At 43.7% G+C, this 14,007-nt stretch overlaps 1 pseudogene; it reads right to left on the bottom strand.

Annotated features, from left to right (window-relative positions):
- Positions 1-13,254, bottom strand: part of LOC100988361 (uracil-DNA glycosylase-like) — a 39,532-nt pseudogene extending 26,278 nt beyond the window's left edge.
- Between the last annotated feature and the right edge of the window lie 753 nt (positions 13,255-14,007).

Below are 14,007 nucleotides of genomic sequence, written 5' to 3'. Positions count from 1 at the left end.
ACTAAATATGGAAAAGAACAACCAGTACCAGCCAAATTGTAAACATGCCAAATTGTAAACATGCCAAAAAAAAAAAAACATGCCAAATTGTAAAGACCATTGAGGTTAGGAAGACACTGCATCAACTAACGAGCAAAATAACCAGCTAACATCATAATGACAGGATCAAATTTACACATAACAATATTAACCTTAAATGTAAATGGGATAAATGCTCCAATTAAAAGACACAGACTGGCAAATTGGATAAAGAGTCAAGACACTTCAGTGTGCTGTATTCAGGAAACCCATCTCATGTGCAGAGACACACATGGGCTCAAAATAAAGGAATGGAGGAAGATCCACCAAGCAAATGGAAAACCAAAAAAGGCAGGGGTTGCAATCCTAGTCTCTGATAAAACAGACTTTAAACCAACAAAGATCAAAAGAGACAAAGAAGGCCATTACATAATGGTAAAGGGATCAATTCAACAAGAAGAGCTAACTATCCTAAATATATATGCACCCAATACAGGAGCACCCGGATTCATAAAGCAAGTCCTTAGAGACCTACAAAGAGACTTAGACTCCCACACAATAATAATTGGAGACTTTAACACCCCACTGTCAACATTAGACAGATCAACGAGACAGAAAGTTAACAAGGATATACAGGAATTGAACTCAGCTCTGCACCAAGTGGACCTAATAGACATCTACAGAACTCTCCTCCCCAAATCAACAGAATATACATTCTCTTCAGGACCACACCACACCTATTCCAAAATTGACGACATAGTTGGAAATAAAGCACTCCTCAGCAAATGTAAAAGAACGGAAATTATAACAAACTGTCTCTCAGACCACAGTGCAATCAAACTAGAACTCAGGATTAAGACACACACTCAAAACAACTCAACAAAATGGAAACTGAACAACCTGCTCCTGAATGACTACTGGGTACATAACGATATAAAGGCAGAAATAAAGATGTTCTTTGAAATCAATGAGAACAGAGACACAACATACCAGAATTTCTGGGACACATTCAAAGCAGTGTGTGGAGGCAAATGTACAGCACTAAACGCCCACAAGAGAAAGCAGGAAAGATCCAAGATTGACACCCTAACATCACAATTAAAAGAACTAGAGAAGCAAGAGCAAACACATTCAAAAACTAGCAGAAGGCAAGAAATAACTAAGATCAGAGCAGAACTGAAGGAAATAGAGACACAAAACACCCTTCAAAAAATCGATGAATCCAGGAGCTGGTTTTTTGAAAAGATCAACAAAATTGATACACCACTAGCAAGATTAATAAAGAAGAAAAGTGAGCAGAATCAAACAGACGCAATAAAAAATGATAAAGGGGATAACATCACTGATCCCACAGAAATACGAACTACCATCAAAGAATACTATAAACACCTCTATGCAGATAAAGTAGAAAATCTAGAAGAAATGGATAAATTCCTCGACACATACACTCTCCCAAGCCTAAACCAGGAAGAAGTTGAATCTCTGAATAGACCAATAACAGGCTCTGAAATTGAGGCAATAGTTAATAGCTTACCAACCAAAAAAAGTCCAGGACCAGATGGATTCACAGCTGAATTCTACCAGAAGTACAAGGAGGAGCTGGTACCATTCCTTCTGAAACTATTCCAATCAATAGAAAAAGAGGGAATCCTCCCTAACTCATTTTATGTGGCCAGCATCATCCTGATACCAAAGCCTGGCAGAGACACAACAAAAAAAGAGAATTTTAGACCAATATCCTTGATGAACATCGATGCAAAAATCCTCAATAAAATACTGGCAAACCGAATCCAGCAGCACATCAAAAAGCTTATGCACCACGATCAAGTGGGCTTCATCCCTGGAATCCAAGGTTGGTTCAACATACGCAAATCAATAAATGTAATCCAGACTATAAACAGAACCAATGACAAAAACCACATGATTATCTCAATAGATGCAGAAAAGGCCTTTGACAAAATTCAACAGCCCTTCATACTAAAAACTCTCAATAAATTAGGTATTGATGGGACGTATCTCAATAAGAGCTATCTATGACAAACCCACAGCCAATATCATACTGAATGGACAAAAACTGGAAGCATTCCCTTTGAAAACTGGCACAAGACAGGGATGCCCTCTCTCACCACTCCTATTCAACATAGTGTTGGAAGTTCTGGCCAGGGCAATCAGGCAGGAGAAAGAAATAAAGGATATTCAATTAGGAAAAGAGGAAGTCAAATTGTCCCTGTTTGCAGATGACATGATTGTGTATCTAGAAAACCCCATCTTCTCAGACTAAAATCTCCTTAAGCTGATAAACAACTTCAGCAAAGTCTCAGGATACAAAATCAATGTGCAAAAATCACAAGCATTCTTATACACCAATAACAGACAAACAGAGAGCCAAATCATGGTGAACTCCCGTTCACAATTGCTTCAAAGAGAATAAAATACCTAGGAATCCAACTTACGAGGGATGTGAAGGACCTCTTCAAGGAGAACTACAAACCACTGCACAATGAAATAAAAGAGGATACAAACAAATGGAAGAACATTCCATGCTCATGGGTAGGAAGAATCAATATCGTGAAAATGGACATACTGCCCAAGGTAATTTATAGATTCAATGCCATCCCCATCAAGCTACCAATGACTTTCTTCACAGAATTGGAAAACACTACTTTAAAGTTCATATGGAACCAAAAAAGAGCCCACATTGCCAAGTCAATCCTAAGCCAAAAGAACAAAGCTGGAGGCATCATGCTACCTGACTTCACACTATACTACAAGGCTACAGTAACCAAAACAGCATAGTACTGGTACCAAAAGAGAGATATAGACCAATGTAACAGAACAGAGCCCTCAGAAATAATGCCACATATCTAAAACTATCTGATCTTTGACAAACCTGACAAAAACAAGAAATGGGGAAACGATTCCCTATTTAATAAATGGTGCTGGGAGAACTGGCTAGCCATATGCAGAAAGCTGAAACTGGATCCCTTCCTTACACCTTATACAAAAATTAATTCCAGATGGATTAAAGACTTAAATGTTAGACCTAAAACAGTAAAAACTCTAGAAGAAACCTAGGCAATACCATTCAGGACATAGGCATGGGCAAGGACTTCATGTCTAAAACACCAAAAGCAATGGCAACAAAAGACAAAATTGACAAATGGGATCTCATTAACCTAAGGAGCTTCTGCACAGCAAAAGAAACCACCATCAGAGTGAACAGGCAACCTACAGAATGGGAGAAAATTTTTGCAATCTACTCATCTGACAAAGGGCTAATATCCAGAATCTACAATGAACCCAAACAAATTTATGAGAAAAAAACAAACAACCCCATCAAAAGCTGGGCAAAGTATATGAACAGACACATCTCAAAAGAAGACATTTATGCACCCAACAGACACAGGAAAAAATGCTCATCATCACTGGCCGTCTGAGAAATGCAAATCAAAACCACAATGAGATACCATCTCACACGAGTTAGAATGGCGATCATTAAAAAGTCAGGAAACAACAGGTGCTGGAGAGGATGTGGAGAAATAGGAACACTTTTACACTGTTGGTGGGACTGTAAACTAGTTCAACCATTGTGGAAGTCAGTGTGATGATTCCTCAGGGATCTAGAATGAGAAATACCATTTGACCCAGCCATCTCATTACTGGGTATATATCCAAAGGATTATAAATCATGCTGCTATAAAGACACATGCACACGTACGTTTATTGTGGCACTATTCACAATAGCAAAGACTTGGAACCAATCCAAATGTCTAACAATGATAGACTGGATTAAGAAAATGTGGCACATATACACCGTGGAATACTATGCAGCCATAAAAAAGGATGAGTTCCTGTCCTTTGTAGGGACATGGATGAAATTGGAAATCATCATTCTCAGTAAACTATCGCAAGAAGAAAAAACCAAACACTGCATATTCTCACTCATAGGTGGGAATTGAACAATGAGAACACATGGACACAGGAAGGGGAACATCACACACCAGGGCCTGTTATGGGGTTGGGGGAGGAGGGAGGGATAGCATTAGGAGATATACCTGATGTTAAATGACGAGTTAATGGGTGCAGCACACCAACATGGCACATGTATATATATGTAACAAACCTGCATGTTGTGCACATGTACCCTAAAACTTAAAGTATAATAAAAAAAAAGAAAAGAAAATATCACCGATAACAAAAAAATAAATAAATAAATAAAATAAGTCAGATAGAGCAGGCGTGGTAGCTCACGCTTGTAGTCCCAGAACTTTAGGAGGCCAAGGCAGGCAGATCGCTTGAACCCAGGAGTTTGAGATCAGCCTGGGCAACATGGCGAAACCCTGTCTCTACAAAAACACAAATTTGCCAGGCCTGGTACATGTCTGTAGTCCCAGCTACTCAGTAGGCTGAGGTAAGAGGATCACTTGAGCCCAGGAGGCAGAGGTTGTAGTGAGCTGAGATCCCAACCTGCACTGCATCTGGGTGACAGAGTGAGGCTCTGCTTCATAAAAAAGAAAAGAAAGAGGAAAGGAAAGAAGGAAGGAAGGAAGGAAGGAAGGAAGGAAGGAAGGAAGGAAGGAAGGAAGGAAGGAAGGAAGGGAGGAAGGAAGGACGGGAGGGAGGGAGGGAGGGAGGGAGGGAGGGAGGGAGGGAGGGAGGGAGGGAGGGAGGGAGGGAGGGAGGGAGGGTAAGGGAAAGGGAAAGGGAAAGGGAAAGGGAAAGGGAAAGGGAAAGGTCAGAAAGACCCAGAATGCAACCCCAGACTTCCACGTCCCACTTGATGGTCTTTGAACAAGTTATATTGTTTCCCGGAAATTCCATTTCCTAGATCTAAGAAGTACAGCCCTCATTTCTCTGAAGATCCACAAGGCAGGGGAAGTGGGGCAGTGTGGCTCACAGGGAAAGAAAGGCCCAGGGCACTGTTTTGAAGCCGCCTGAGGGTATGCACCGATGTCCTTAGGTGGATTTCTAGAATCCCTATTGAGATTTGTGCCATCTAAGTAAAATGAATCTGAAGAGGTTGTCTGAACATAAAACTATTCCTATGTTTGGCCCAAGGTCAGTGCTGAACAAATGGGAAAGTAAGCAAGAGAATGAATGGGGTAAATAGCAGAAGTGATTCGGGACTGACTCTCTTACCTCTCAGCAAAATCCCCAGTTGAACCCCTGAGAATAAAGGAGATTTTATTTATTTATGTATTTGTTTAACAAATACATGGCACTTAATTTGTGCCAGGCATTATTCTCAGTGCTTCACCTAAAAAACGCCAGCTTAATATTCACTATAATCCAAGGAGGTGTTATTATTATCCCCATTTTACAGATAAGAAACCTAAACAGAGAGGTTTAGTACCTTGGACAAGTCACATAGCTAAAAAGTAGCCAAGACAGTTTTTGAACCCAGGCTTTGAACCCAGGCATTGTGGCTCTGAGAATCCACATTGCTTCTCTATTAAGGAGGCTAAAACGTCGCCTGAAGCCTCAAGGAGCCTGGTACCAGTCACACCCATCTACAGCCATTAGCTCAGGTGGGAAACTGCTGAGATGGTATTCAGAGCCGGGGTGTGGTACTCAGCCTCTGCCTTGATTCAAGAAGCCCAGTTTAAGGGCCTCCCCACCCAACCCCCAGGACTTTGTCAGGTGCCCCCTAAGCCTAGAGGCCTCAATTCTTCTACCCAGATCTGTGAAGTGTCCTTGGGTCTGTGGTGGCACTGGCCACCCTGGGGCCTCCTAGAAAGGGTCCCTGCCCCGCTCCTCTCCAGTGGCCAAGGTCTGTCCTTGTGCCAAATGCAACTGATCCGTAGTGGCTGCCTGCAATACTGAATGGAAAAGAACTTGGGGTCACATCTGGGCTAACCAGGAAAGACACCCTTGTCCATCGGTGATTTCCTCATGGGCATAGGAAACAGGTTATCGGCCACTGGCATAGCATTTCACTCAAGCCCATGGCTGATGCTCACAGTCCTCTGCCCAAGCTGGGCTGAGTGTTTTCTCCTTGTAACCTTCAGACTGTTCTGCTACTATCTCAGTCAGGACTCTTCTGATTGCAAGTGACAGAAATCCAGCTCTACCTGAACATGCGAAAAAGGAGAAATAACTTACTTAACTGAATTATGCCGGGGCAGATTTCTCAACTTCTCCATCTCTCATGTATGCTTTCTTCTGGAACAACTTCATTCTCATGCAAATTCCCCTCTCAGGATAGCAAATATGGCAAAAACGGCTACCAGGACTGACAAGCTGGTCTTTCAGCTATAGTTTCAACAGAAGCTCCAGAGTTGAGTTTCACTGGCTTAAGTTGGATCACATGACCTCCCCTAAGCCAATCATCATGGCCAAGGGATGGTCCAGTGGGCCAGGCCTGGGTCCCATGTTTGCCCCTGTAATGAAATGGGGAGATGGGGATGGAGATTAATCTCACTCGCCATCTAGCAGCCTGTGGTGGAAAAGGGCTGGCTCTCCAAAGGAAACTTGGGATGCCTTTCTCAGCATTTTAAACACCTAAAAATCGTGTTTTAAGAAGGTTTTTCTGGGAAAAATGTTTACGGGATGGATTAGAGCATTGAGCATGTACTATGCCAACAAGCCAGTCTTGGCTCCTCTTCCCTGGTTTGTGTTTATAGACTTCAGTCCTGGGAAGATGGGTTCTTTCCTGACTCTCTTGATCATTCACATCAGAAAAGAGTTCTGTTCCTTGGGATTTTATTTTTAATTATGGGAAATTTTCAGATATAATCAAAAGTGTTGAAAATAATCTGTGTCTGTTCCTCAGCTTCAACAATGATTAACTCAGGGCCAATTTTATTTCATCTATAGCCCTGCCCATCCCCACTCCACCATGGATTACTTTGAAGCAAATCCAGACATCATATATCTTTAAGATGCTCAGATTGCAAGGCCCTACAAGAGCTAGAGATTCCATTCTCCTTGAGAAGAAAGGAATCTGGCCTGTTATTGTACGTCACTTAGCAGAGGAGAGTCTTGCCTTTCCTCCTCCATAAACATGGCCCAACTCTCCTTACTTGATATTATACTTTGAGTCTTTATGAGTGGAAAACTGCACTTTGTTTATTCTTGTCTGGAAGTGCTCAGCTGGAGTGATTGCAGTGTTATCTCCCTGGGCATCCCCATTGTCCTCATCCTGCTGTTGTCCCCGACCCCATTTCAACCCACTTTGCCTGTAGCCTTGTTTTCTGACCTGCCCCCTGCCTCCTCTTACCTGATTTCTAGGGTCCCTTTCCCCATTCTTCTAGCATTCTAACATACACACAGTCCAGAGAACAACAATAGCCTGAAAAAACTCTATTTCCCATTTTATAATCCCAACACAGAGCAGTCTCTCTGCCATGCACCATACCAGCCTACAAATTGCTGCAGATACATGCATCAAAGAGCCATTCGGCTGCTCATGTGAACACAGGCTTCCCTTGCGCTTCCAAATGCTATGTTATCTCTGCCACAGCAAAACCCCTTGAATAGCTAATAAATGCAAAAGAAAGTTTGGGAGGAAAAAAGTTACAAAAAATTATTATTATTACTTAAAGAGCCAGAGAAAGATAGCAAGGTTCTTCTAAAGTTACAACACCATCGTTAGCAGCTGCAGGGTACATGAAAGCCAGGGGCCGGGGGAGGGAAGATAGGGCATATTTCAAAGCTGACTGCTGCAGTAACAAAACGCGAAGGGGGTGTTGTGTGGAATACGCCAAGTGTTTGAAGTGGACAAGGTTTCTAGCATGTTGCCTTGATGCCTGTACATACTTAATAACAGATGTTTGGTCTCTCTAGGCAGATAATTGTCCTTCTGTAAGGTTGACTTGACCTGCCTGAACGGTCCAGCTTCGAGCGCTGCAGCAGTAACAAATGATCCTAGCTTCTCTCTTTTTTACTAGGGAGATGCTCAGCCACGCTTCCTTTTAAGCACACAATTACTCGGCAGCAACTGAAGCCTATACATTCCCCTCTCCTAATGGCCATGGAGCCATTCGGTCATAATTTATGGGGACAGGGTTCAAAGTTTTAATAATATTTGGATAATATCATTGCCCACACGTCGGGGACGTCGTGATGAATAGAAGGAGAGTGGGCTTATTTCGATTCCATGCATGACAGTGAGGACGTTAACGACTGGGTGCCCGGCGTGGCCTTTATGGAAACTGCCACCAGGCCATCAGCTCATGAATTATAGATCTGGGCATGAAGGATCACATAGGGATGTTGTTCATGAGGAACTGTCCTGTTAGCGCCTCTTCCTTATGCAGATAAATGAATTGCAGGGAATACCAAAACGGCGTAAATAAGCCCTTAGTGGATAACACATTAGAACATCAACATAAAAAACCCAGTGCTGGGGCCTGCTTGGGGATATTTATGTTTATACTCTCTGCTCAAGTGGCTCCCTTATTTTTTGGCTTCTTACTGCTCACCTCATAATTCCAACCTCCTAACGGCACCTCTGGGCATGTTTCTCGGATGCTCTGTGGTGCCTGTTGACATTTGTACACAAGTTTGCTGAGAGAAGTGCTTTTGGGTAGGCAGATGGGTGAAGGCTTGTCAAATTCAAAACAGACCTAGTTAGCCTTGTCTTAGTGACGTGGTGGGGTGTCCCTAAAACATAGGCCACACACTGGCAGGTGCTAGCAGAAGAAGAGGGGCAACTATGTCCCCAAAAGTAGAAAGAAGGGAGACATTCTCAGTCATAAACCAGATAGAAAATATCCTTGGAAAAGATCGAGTTCAACCACACTACTCCCAAAAAGCAGGTGGCAAAATTGAGGTTCAGAGGAGAGCAGGGACTCCCCCTAAATTACAAAACCTTGTTGCCAAGCCAAGATTCCTGACTCCCAAGTGTGGCCCCAGGCTGCCTTATCTGGCCTGAGTTTTCTCTCCCCAAAATGTAAACATTCAACACCAGCACCAAATGATAGTGTTAAGACTAAAACAATGTTTGCCAACTTCCTCCTGTTAATCTAGACTGACTCACTCTGAACTTTGACAAGGTTCGCGTGCCGTGAGCAATCATTGAACTTACACACTCGATATCCATTTAATCTGAAGGATTTATTTGGAAAGAACAGCAATTATAGCTGCACCTCAGAATAACTAGGAAACGGCGCATTTAAATCTCTTTAAATAGCTTGCTGGAGTTCTAAATAGCTCCCCCACACCCAGGTTCTGATCTGGAGTTCTCATTTGCCTGGGCCTTTTCACAGAGCCCAGGAGTGGTTTGGAGCAGATTTCAAACGTGGAGGTTTGTTTCTCTACTGGGAGGCACTTTACGTCGAGAGCTTTCTGTTTTCTGACACATCTAAGGATGTGTTCTTTTTTTATCTTGCCAGGAGAAAGGAGGTAACAATGTTCTGCTGAATAAAGGCCAAGAACATTTACCCATTTATAATTTTTTTTAATATTCATACAAAAAATTAACTTTTGGGGGATCACAGCTTTATGAATTTTAACACATACATAGAATCATGTAACCACCATCACAATCAGGATACAGAACAATTCCATCACCTCCAAATCTCCCATTAAAAAGTAAACCCCCAGCCAGGGGTGGTAGTTCATGCCTGTAATCCTAACATTTTGGGAGGCTGAGGTGGGTGGATTGCTTGAGCCCAGGAGTTTGAGACCAGTATGGGCAACAAAGCAAGACCCCCATGTCTACAAAAATTAAAAATTTAGCCAGCCATGGTGGTGCACACCTGTAATTCCAACTACTCAAGAGGCTGAGGTGGGAGGATGGCTTGAGCTCAGGACTTTGAGGCTTCAGTGAATGATGATCACACCACTGCACTCCAACCTGGGTGACAGAGAGACCCTGTCCACCCTCAAAAAAAAAGTCAAACCTTCCCTTGGTCCCTAACCCCTAATCCCCACTGATCTGTTCTCCACCCCAATAACTCTGTTTTTTGAGAGTGTCATATAAATGGGTTTATACAGTTTGTCACCTTTTGAGACTGGATTCTTTCTCTCAGCATAGTGCCTTTGAGATCCATCCAAGCCCTTGTCTGTATCTACAGTTCAGTCCTCTTTGTTGCTGAGCAGTATTCCATCACAGAGCCCAGACCTCAAGTCAGGCATCACCAGGTACTTACAGGATGAGGACAGTGGCTAATGGCTGTGATGTGTGTGCTGTGTGCACCACGCTCTGTCCTAGTGTTTTACTGTACTAACTCATTTAACCTCTCAACAACCTAATGGGGTGATTACTAGCATTATATCCATTTTGCAGATTAGGAAATTAAACCATAAAGGGGTTACATAACTTGCCCAACATCACACAACTGGTAAGTCAGGAACCACCTATAAGGTTAGAACCAGCCAACCCTTGTGCTTCATCATGGTACATGCTAATTATAAATATCTCTGGAAGGGAAAGGAGAAATGTCAGTCTCCAGGGAGGTGTAAATGACTGACAGTGTTGCCTTGCCAAGAGCAGGCTGTGCCAGGGTTTGAGGAGGACAGCTAACATGATCAGGAGGAAAACAAGGAAAGGGGCATGTACCACATGCCACAGAGAACCACTCCCAGAATGTGCACCCAGATACCCACACACACCCTAAAGGGAAAGGAAGGGAAGCAGGAGAAGGCAGCACTTCACATAAATGCAGTGGCTAACAAATAGGAAACATCCTGGCCTCTGCCTATCCTACTAAGTCTCAGGGGTTGGGAAAAGAACCAGATCTGAGAATTTCAAATTAATTGCCGTGAATCCTGGAACTGTCAGTCTCAGGTTTCCAACAGCATGGTCTTCAGCTGTCTTACCTAGCCTCCTTTGAAGCCTGAGATGTGGCTGCTGTCCTAGGAATCATAACGACCTAAAACATAAATGTGGAATTCCAGGAGTGATTTCACCCAGCATTGAGCCTGTGGGGAAACTGAGGCCTAGAAAGAGAATGGACTTGGCCAAAGGCACATAGCAAATCAGTAGCAGATCCAGGACTGTAACCCAGATCCCTTCCTCTATACATCCACCCATTCATTCATTCAACAACTGAACCTACCATGTGCCAGGCACTTTACTGGAAGCTGGAGACAAAGGGTGATGAAGACACAGTACTATCCTACATGGAGTTATAGTTTTGGCAGGAGAAAGACATTAAACAAATGATCACAAGCAAATAGATAATTTAAAGTCATAGGGAAGATTTTAAAATTTTCTCAAGACCCATAGCAAGTGTATTTCCAACTCACCTCCCCTGCTTCTATTTCCTAAATCAACAAGGTGAAGTTTCCTATAGTAGTAAAAGCCTCCATGTGCCCTCTCAATAAGATCATGGAAGAGGTAGTTATGTTGTTCTATAACATTTTTTTTTGAGACAGAGTCTTGCTGTTGCCTGGGCCGGAGTGCAGTGGTGTGATCTCGGCTCACTGCAAGCTCTGCCTCCTGGGTTCATGCCATTCTCCTGCCTCAGCCTCCTGAGTAGCTGGGACTACAGGCGCCCACCACTACACCCAGCTAATTTTTTGTTTTTTAGTAGAGACGGGGTTTCATCGTGTTAGCCAGGATGGTCTCAATCTCCTGACCTCATGATCCACCTGCCTCGGCCTCCCAAAGTGCTGGGATTACAGGCATGAGCCACCATGCCTGGCCGTTCTATAACATTTTAATCACAGGTGTTGAATGCTGGCTCCCCAAATACCACTAACAGCCTGTTGATAAAGCAAAGCTGAATTGATTGGTCACCGCAATGAGGGAGAACACCACCTCAAAAGAGCTTTGGCAGTGCTATAGTTTGGATGTTTGATGCCTCCAAACCTCATGGCAAAATATGATCCTCACTGTGGGAGGTGTGGACTAATGGGAAGTGTTTGGGTCATGGGGTGGATCCCTCATAAATGGCTTGGTTCACTTGTTGCAACAAGAATGAGTTCTCACTGTATTAGTTCCTGCAAGAACTGGTTGTTAAAAAGAGCCTGGCATCTCCCCTCCTCCTCCCTATTTCTCTTGCTTCCTCTCTCACTGTGTGATCTCTGCACATGCCAGCTCCCAACTGCCTTCCACCATGAGTAGAAACAGCCTGAGGTCCCCACCAGAAGAAGATACTGGCACTGTGTTTCCTGTACAGCCTACAGAAGTGTAAGCCAGATAAATCTCTTTCCTTTGTAAATTACCCAGCCTCAGGTATTTCTTTACAGCAATGCAAACAGACTAAGACAGGCAGCATCTTAAATGCGGAAGGGCAAGGTTATTTTTACTGAGATTCTCAAGTCTGGTTTAAAGAGTATTTTCAAAGGGAGGAGGAGTTGGTTAGAATCAGGTAAGTACCATGCTATGATAGGTTAGGATTGGCAGAAACAGCAAAGTGAGGGTTTTGAGGGGGCTACTTCAAAAAGTCTTAGAGGGTAAAGCATTGAATGCTTTATATTGGAGAATTGATTTTTTTTTCCGGGATATTCTGGTAATGAACCATAAAGTTAATTGACAGGGCAAGAATATTGCTGGAATAGTAAAGTTATGCTAATAAAAACAGGAATAGTAAAATCATGTTATTATAAAAGTAAGCCATGTGGGGTAGATGGCTTAGGTTCTCATAGAAATGATACCTGTTCATCCTAAGCTAGCCAATAGAAGCAATAATTGTAATAACATCTACCACTCTATGCCAATCAGCGAATGTTAGGAAGGCATGCGGAAACCTATTTTACAGCTGCTGACTCTGAAGTGGAGAGGGGACAAAATGCTCAGCCCAAGTCCTCAACTTTGAAGCAGGAAAACCAGGATTCGAATGCGGGTCTGTCTTTCTGTGTCTCTGCTCTATTGCCACCCAGCCAAAAGGAAAAACAAAGAAAAATTACCCATGATCCCACTACCAGTATTATTATTCTCCCCTGAATGTTCTCCTTTAGCTCAAGTCCACCTGGGGAACTTTGTCTCAGACTGAAAGGTTCAAAGAGAGGATCTTCTCTGTTAAGCTGCCAGCAAATCACCACCTCCTCCTTGTTCATCACCATCACTACCATCACCCCCATCACCTCCACCACCATCTCTACTTCTACCAACTTCACCTCCACCACCACAATTTTCATCACCATCTCCACCACCATCTTTACCTCCACCACCTCCATCACCATTTCCACTGCCACCACCACCACCTCAACCACCACCACTATTTCCATGACTGTCTTCACCTCTACCACTTCCACCACTACCCGCATCACCACCACCATGTTTACCACCGTCTTTGCCTCCACCACCACTACTGCCAGCATCTCCGTTACCACCTTCACCACCATCACCACCACCTCATCTCCACAACCATTTTCACTTCCAACACCACCACCACCACTGCCACCACCATCTCCATTATCATCTCCACCACCATCACCACCACCTCCACCACAATCATTACCACCTCCAACACCAGCACTGCCATCACCACCACCTCCACCTCCACCACCATCCCATCACCTCCACCATCACCACCATTTCCACCATCTCCACCACAATCTTCACCTCACAACATTCACCACCACCACCATCTTCATCACCAACTCTACCACCATCTTCACCTCCACCACCAGTACCACCACCACCGTCTTCATTACCATCTCCACATCACCACCACCATCACCACCACATCCACCACTATCATCACCATCTCTATCACCATCTCCACCATCATCTTCACCTCACCCACCACTATCATCACCATCACCACCACCTCCAACACCACTACCACTACTGCCACCATCACTACCAACTATCTCTATCACCATCTTTACCACCACCACCATCTCCACCATCATCACCACCTCTACCACCAGCACCACCATCACCATCATCATCACCACCACCACCATCACCATCACCATCACCTCCACCACCATCACCATCTCCATCACCACCAACTCCATCTTCACCACTACCACGAGCACCACCATATCTACCACCATCTCCATGACAAGCACAACCACCTGCACTGGGGTGATCGTGCCTTCTTTGTGACATTTCAGAAGGGCTATTGCAACATTCTCCAGGGGTCTTTG

This window comes from Pan paniscus, chromosome 18 (assembly GCF_029289425.2).
Source record: "Pan paniscus chromosome 18, NHGRI_mPanPan1-v2.0_pri, whole genome shotgun sequence".
Lineage (NCBI taxonomy): Eukaryota > Metazoa > Chordata > Mammalia > Primates > Hominidae > Pan > Pan paniscus.
The sequence above is the reverse complement of the archived record's forward strand: the minus strand, read 5'-3'. Positions and strand labels throughout refer to the sequence as shown.